The sequence below is a fragment of the Teleopsis dalmanni genome, chromosome 1 (assembly GCF_002237135.1).
Source record: "Teleopsis dalmanni isolate 2A chromosome 1, ASM223713v2, whole genome shotgun sequence".
Classification (NCBI taxonomy): domain Eukaryota; kingdom Metazoa; phylum Arthropoda; class Insecta; order Diptera; family Diopsidae; genus Teleopsis; species Teleopsis dalmanni.
The window spans coordinates 193,531,087-193,539,452 of NC_051846.1; the positions used below are offsets into that span (position 1 = coordinate 193,531,087).

Sequence of the window (8,366 nt, forward strand, 5' to 3'; positions counted from 1 at the left end):
TAATGAACAATTTCCCTGATTATTTGACCAACTATAAATACCTGAAATATATACCTAAACAATAATTTTACGTACTTATTTTAATTATATTAAAAATTTAATTATATTAATTTAAAAAAAGGTTAAGAAAGCTTAGTTTCAAAATTTTGATATATAAAATTTTAAAATAATTTATAATTTTTTTTATAAATATTTAGTAAATTTAAATAAAAAGTTCTTTAGTCATATTTTAAGTTTTTTTTTCTTTTAAAATGATTTGAATAGAATCCATCCAAAAGTTAATTACTTTTCAAATAAGCCACACTGTTCGTGTGAATACATCACGCGTCACATATACAAATTAATATCTGCCAGAACTATTTGAGTAAGAAATATAAAAAATAAATAAATATTTATATATTTAAATACTTATTACGCATTTGCAGATATTTCTTGACTCAGGTGAGGTGAATGTACTTAATCAAAAGAATTTTTTTGATTGTAAAATTGCCAATGAATAAAATAAACAGAACAATTAACGATTTTTCAATTGGCATTTTTGTAAGTTAATAAAGTGTGACAAATTAAGAATACAAAAGACAGGAAAAAATTCTTAGATGAAATCAGCAATAAAATTTGGAATAGATTCCTAAATAGTTTCGAGCACACGAGAATATCATCACTTAAGCAGATACAAGTACTTTAGAGAGCTCAAATAGTGAAAAGCATTTAATTGTTAAAAAACAGCGAAGTTTATATCGCATTTGTATCTACTCGTACGCATGTAAAGCTGTTACAGTACATATCTCACAACCTTTTTTTCGAGACTAATATCTTTTATTACTTACGGATGTTGTTTATTACGTTTAAGTGGAAAAGTAAACTCATTTCAAAAACTTCTTCATTTTTTTTATGCTATATGATTTCTTTTTAGAATATATAGACCCAGAAAAAGAAAAAATTCAACAAAATTCTATTTTATGACAAGGTAAAGGCTAAGTACTAGACTACTTTTTCATTTTGTTCTGTTCGGCTGTTTGGCTGTTTGGAGTATTTGCATAAAATAGTAGTGAAGTGCGTTTAGTAGGCAATCATCATCGATGGTAATCATAAAGAACTACTCAAGTGTGGCAATACTAAAAAGCGAAATGACAACAAAAAACAAAAAACAAAAAAATTCAAGAAAGAATATCAATGACTGACAGATAGTCAGCCAGCGACGCCGTCAGACATCGTCAGACGGCATTAGAATGGAATTGTGGAATTGTAAATTGCAAAACTCAAACGTATGATGAATTAAAAGAACCTAATACACATACATACATATCTGCACAAATAGCACGCATATAAATATACATTTAAACAAATGTAGATATAAATAAAAAAAATTAAATAAGCAAATGTACGCTCAAGTGTTGCTAAAGGAAAACCCCAAAAAAGTACAACAAGAACCATGTGCATACATCTACATATATACGCACACACTTCTATATATGTATGTGTCTCGTAGTTTCTATAATAAAACACACACTTGTGCATATTTACATGTTAGAAGCGAAATTATAATAATAATGGAAAAAAAATTTGCTTTGGTTTGGCCTTCAAAAAATTTTGGCGGGCAATGAACCAACAACAACAGCGTACAACACACATATAAAACGACTTCAAAATGTGCTGCTATTGCTCGATTTTGCTGCTTCTTACATGTTTCAACGCCACTCAACAAAAAGGCAGTTCTTACAAAAATATACAAATGCACACACACACAACTATACATATACATATTCATATTCACTTGCAAAGTCCAAAACTTTGTGAAGCTAACAAAAAAAAAATAAAACAAAAAGAAACACGCGACGTAGTTGTATTCTGCTGTGTGGATACCACTCAGCTTAATATTCCCCCTCTTCACCGAACCTATTAATAGTAACGCTAAGCTTTAAGCAAAGCATAACAAACCCTTTACAGTGGTTCAAACTAATAAAACAAGCTCGCAATAATTAATATTTGTAATTTCTCATAACTAAAAATGTTGTTGTATTTCTAAGGCGGTGTGCGAGTTCGAGTAAATTGATGGTAAATTGATGGTAAATTGAAGGAAATAAGAAATAATGTCGGTATGACAGCGAATGTTGGTATTTACCAGAATTACGAGTAGGGTAAATTATATAAAAACTAGTTAATTATTACTTCACCTCAATTTACTCGAACTCAGCCTTAATGGCAAAAAAAGTTAAACTTTAGTTAGTCTGGTTTGAAAGTAAAGTCATTGCTAATGAAGTAAATTTTTATGCTCACCCTTGCGTATGAAGAACAAAACTTAAAAGGTTCTTGAGTTTTTTTCATCGAAATCAACAATATAACTTTGAATCTCGTAAACATAACTAATAAGAAACGGAACTTCATATCAATCATATATGATCAATTTAAAAGTTCACAAAGTTGTTCCACCCGCACAGTGAGCATCATTATTTTTGAGTGTTACTTAATAATAAGCATTATCATAAATTTCGCTACTTCTAATAGTCCAGAATATTACTCGAATATTATTTTATGTACATGTCAATTGGGTTACTTAATAAAAATAATGCTTGACATGTTCTTATCTGTATAACCCAAATAAAAATGACTAAAATGAAGGATGATGGACACGGATTACTATGTTTGGCACGTTGTACTCGACTTCTAGACCCACATTCACATTATGCACATTGGCAAGAACAGAAATATATAGTAACCAACACTTAAGGATCGTAAAATTAATAAAAATTAGAACTTCCGTGAGATCACTTTAACATACATATGTATGTATATAATAAATTTAAGGGTCGCAAAAGGGTTAGAATCTATAAAATTAGTATCTGACTTGGAGACATGCAATAAGATATATAGTACATATATGTCACATGTGTAAGGACAAGACTGTAAAACAAAGCTGTACTATTGAATTAGATTGATAAACCACTAGCTAAAAAAAATATCACTGTAAAAAGATCAAAATCCAAGTCTTGAATACAGAGTAATGTAACGGTTAAATATTTTCAAAGAATTTTAGATCCAAGCATCTAAAATTTTTTTTATACTATATAACAAAAGAAGTGAAGAGTATATTTTAAAATCTGACCATTATTGCACATTGTCAACTACGAATTTTTATACATTTCAACTTTAACCTAGGGTGCAATGTGTGACAAACTTATTTATATCAAATTCACAGTTTATAGTTTATATTTTGTAAATGACTATATGGGCTATAAAATCTATGTCATTATACAGACTTGCCACTGAATCAGCATTAAATCATCAAACCCCTAGGATCAGGATTTCATTCTTATTTATGGGCTGAAAATAAAACTTATTTCAGACTTTAGATGTCAAACAAAGAATTTGGATAACAAAAAGCAATGAAAAGCCTTAAGAATACTTCCGTAAATAATGCCTGCTCACAAAACTATTTGGATTATAACTCAATCAATCACTGTGTTCCATTAAAAGTTCCTATCTCAATTAAGTTACAATTTTAATTTGCTCCTAAATCTATTTTTAGTAAGTATGTGCTATAATTTTAGTCAGAATTTGTAATCCATAATAATTTTTTAATTAAATAGGATTCGTTTATATGACTATAACTTTTAAAATCTTTATTTATTTTTTTGAATCTATTTCGTTACTTTCCAAAAATGCTTCGATTTAGTTTTTATCACCAGAATTGTGTCAAAAAGCTGTCCCCAAAGCGGTGTTTCAAGCTTAAGGAATGGCCAAAAGTCACACGATATTAATGATCGCGAAAATGATGGTTGTTAAACGATATAAGTTGAATCTTTGGCTATTATACCATTCGGTGAATTTTTAGCTTTCATTCCATTAAAATCATAAAAAAATCGCATTCCTTATAAAAATGAACCATTATATTGGATATTTCTTCTCTTTAGCAGAGAAGTGAATTTGTTCCATTGTCGTCGAAGTCGTTAAGCTAATTTTGACTGACAAAAATATGTTATGCTTTTAGATATTTCACTTAGCCTCACGTACTAAATTATTTCACTTATGGCATGCATATTCTGTGGCGTCTTCAAATTTTTTTTTACCTCCTATTTACATTAAAATTTCTTCTTTTAGTATTTTTCAGTACTTTAGTCAAACCAACAAATCGAAAACCAAATTATTGAATATCTGGTCACAGAACACAGAACCCAAAAAGAAGAAAAAAGACAAATTTGAAGAAGAGTGACTATGATATTTCCTAATGCATTTTGTGCGGATTGGATTCTACGTACCTCAGAAATACTTAACATTTCAGACCAGTGAAGCTTTTCGGCAGAATCCTTTTTATTAAAAAATAGAACACTCATGTTTCTTTCAAGTAAAGGAAAAGGAAAATCAATGGAATCTATATGGACGTAATGCTGCTCAACATAAGTATTCCATACATAAGTATGAAGTTTTTTTCTGGAAATCTCGCTAATAGAAACCATAAGTAAACCCGTTCCGTACGAGGAGGTAGACACAACTCCACGCATGTATCGTAATGAAATCAGAAAACCGCATTTAATGGAGTCATTGGCTTAATACATTTTTTGGTAGAACAATTTTTATCTTTTTTTAATTTTTAATTTTTTATTTGTTTCTTCTTTTTACTTTATGATTACTTCGTTAGCAAGAGGCTTATGAGGTATTGCCAAAAATTATAATAAGTAGTCAGTTTGTATGTTGCGATACAAGCCACCAGTAGATGTGAAGATAATAATAATGAAAAGTAAAAAAATCGTTTTACAACTTAAAATTCTTGTTATGTTGTGCGTAGTTAATAAGATGCCCGAATGTTCTGTAGGAATTTATATGCTTCTACACATATGATACTATATAAAGTAGATACATTTTGATGTACATACATATGTATCTACATGCATATGTACGACGTGTATGTACATCTGGCATGAAAACCTATAAGCGATGTCTGCGAGTAGGTATGATCGTAAACGCAAAAGGAATCTATTGCTTAGCTTGAATGGATAACGCGTGTTATACCGGAGAAGAAACATGAATTGACGAGAAATCTGTTTAAAATTAGTTCAGAAGTCTTAAATCAATTTGACACTTTTAAAGTTTAATGCCGACTAATCTCTTTGAGTTGAAATTGAAGTAATTGAAAACATAAAATATTTCTCCATAGTTCCCTATATTAAAAAATTTGCTTATTAAAAATCTGTAAATATAAATTATGTGTGAAATCATAAAAGCATTGGAAAAAAAGATATAAATTTCAAAAAAAATATTAGCACGGATATAGCGAAGATATTTCAGATATTTTAAGCGGTAGAAGATTTGGTTTTAATGAAGAGAATATTATGTTTGTCACAATAAAAGGATATATCTTAAAACTGTCCATCAAGTGAAGATTTATAAGATCTCCAATCGCGAGCTATTTTATATGATCGCAAACCCTTGTCTAACATATTTTTCAAAACAAATGTTAAAATATATTTTTAAGACTTTAACCAATAATTACCCCTGCGGGAATAAGGTTATAATATTCTTAAAGCTAGACATGGCAGTTTTAAAAGACGTAGACAGCACCCGATACTGTAGAGTGTAAATAGTAGTAACTGTAGTTTCACTTGTGGCACCCGACCGGATGTGTCTATCCAGTACCACCAGATTTAGGACCTAGAACTTAAGTTGTCCAGAATAATAGAGATTGGTGCCTTTAAAGTGTCTGTGGTTAAAATCAAAAGTAATATGAGTAGAATACCCGTATTTATTTAATTTCCTTAGGTTTAGAGTTGCATTTTTCACTTGGGTGCTATGACCTGCAGAACAGCAAAAGTGTTAGCTGAATCTCAGTACTTTCCATGAGGAAACTATAACTAAACACGCAGATTTATTGGTGCGGCAGTATTCCTCAAAATTCCACGTATTTGGTATGTGATTAGAATAGTATGATATAGCTATGTATGTGTATTTAAATTTGTCAGAGTTTATTCTACTTGCAACTGGCGTACTGGTGTATTTCACCGTCATGAATTTATGCAGTACTTTGAAGTACAAAAATAATTTTTCTAGAAAGATTTGATTATCTTAATAAATTACTCAATACTAATATGAAGTGGTAGATAAATCTGCAAATCATTACACTATAGATAATCATTTATATAAACTAAATGTTCCTATGTTATACTGTTGTAGTTTTCATTATTAGCCTTACCTTATCTCTTAAAAAAAATATATTAGAATCTGGGCAATTGGTTTTAGAAGTAGGTGAAAATCATCGAAGGTCGTAGTGCAAGATCTAAACTTAATAAAAATATATTAGTAATTCGTGTTTGCTTATTGGTTAGTATTTGGCTAAAGTACAACCAATTGAAACCCAACTGTTGTTTAATATAATAATATAGATAAATGTATATAAGCCATGCATGAAAGGGTCAATATCGTTATCGTTTGCGTGTGTCATAAAATATAGTGAAGTTAGGCGAGAAGACTGGTGAAACAAATATACTTTATAGAGGGAATTGTGGTAAACATCGTTGTTTATAACATGATAACAAGGAACTCTTGGGTGAAAAATGTTAAACTATATCAATATCTCATTAACAGACGTTTAGCTGTCAAAAATCGTTATGGAGGTTCATTGGATTGAACTCAGGGTTTGACAGTCTAATAGTATTTATATTCAAAATATAATATTTTGAAAAATTTTTTATTTATTTTTTTCCATTTTTATTTTTTTCATATTTTCAAGCTACACCTTTGCCTGATAATTAGAAAACTTATAATATATAAATTTTTTCAATCCCTCCGAGATTACGTACAGCACTACCCATTTTGGAGACGTCAATAAAAATGGTTAGACTCTCACCCAATGACGGACCTCCATATATAGGAGTGTGTTGAGTAACATACTATATATACTTTTTTTTAATTATTTATATAAGTTTAATACAAAGTTACATAGAGCGGAAGGAAAATGAGTGGTTAAGTTTTGTATTCATATTTATTAATTAAAATTCATAAAGAAATATATAATAGATATGTGTTAGGGACCTCCATATATAGGAGTATGTTAAATAACATATATATGTATTTTTAATTATTGGTATAACTTTAATTTAAACTTACATAGGGCCGGGGGAAGTGAGTGGTTAAGTTTTGTATTGATATTTATTAATTAAAATTTATAAAGGTAATATTTTTTTTTAAGTCATTGATATTTATAAACTCGTGAATATATTATTCTTATCTTTAAAAATAATATTAAAATTCTTAATAAGATTTATTTGTATCAATTATAGTGTCTTCTACGGTATATGAGTATTCACGATTAAAACTCTTAAGCATGAATTCGTAAACTAACACTTACACTGCACTTAAGTAAAGTTCATTAAGTGCTTGTGAGAACAAAAAAGAAAGGTAAAAAGATACCAACAATTTTCAACTTATTTTGATTTTTTCTTTAATTTTTATTTTATTTTTTATTTAATTTTTTTTTTACTTTTTTATTTTTTTTTTTGGAAAGGTAGTATGCGAAAAAAGTCAAAACAAAAACTTAACAAAAATATTTTTGTTTTGAATTTCGTCCACAAAGCAAAAATCAAGAGAAAAAAGAACAAAAAAAAAAAAAACTGGTAAAATAATTTGAAAGGAAAAGAACTTTTCATTTTACTTTATTATTAATAATTTTTTTTTGTAATTTTATTTGATTTTATTTTATTTGTTTTTGTTTGCTTTTTATTGTTAACTTCGATAGCAACTATTAAAGAGACGCGTCTACCTGTTCTTAGCAAATCGTTAAGCAGTAGAAAAGTACGTTTTTACTTTGTTTTTTGTTTTAATTTTGCCAAAATTTTTGTTTATGTTTGTAAAATTTTTCATTGTTTTGCGCAGTTAACAAAATTCTCGCGGATATTAAATTTTTGTGGCTCTTTCCCTGGAACTCTGAAGCGTTCTTCTTGTTCCATAAACTTCTTCATTGTGAGAAAACAAAGCGTGTGGTTCTTTTATGCCAGAAACAGCAGAACAGCAGCAAAAGTAGTCTTTCTTGGAGTGTATGTAATTTTTTTTCAAATTTATAACTTGAAGGGGCCAAAAGAGGCAACAAGTAGTGGAGCGCACTTTTTTCTCGGGTTAAATGAATTTTATAGAACCTAAACGTGTTCAAGATCTTCAGCAATTGATATCAAATAAAAATTCAACAGAAAGTATAAAATTTTTATTATCAAATATATGGACAGTTAAGATACTTGAAGTGCAATATTTTATTCATAATAAAACCTTTTTAAAAATTTAATATTTAATTTAATTCAGCATACAAAAAAAAGATATACATTTAATTTTAGTATTATATCATATATGTATATCATATAAAAATTAGAACTTGCTAAATCTTT

General features: G+C 28.6%; 1 long non-coding RNA gene across 1 annotated transcript; it reads left to right on the plus strand.

Annotated features, from left to right (window-relative positions):
- The first annotated feature begins 219 nt into the window (after positions 1-219).
- On the plus strand, positions 220-1,303 carry LOC119672972. Its single transcript, XR_005251974.1, has 3 exons — positions 220-364; positions 426-857; positions 914-1,303. It is a non-coding gene; the product is annotated as an uncharacterized LOC119672972 (long non-coding RNA).
- The last annotated feature ends 7,063 nt before the right edge of the window (positions 1,304-8,366 follow it).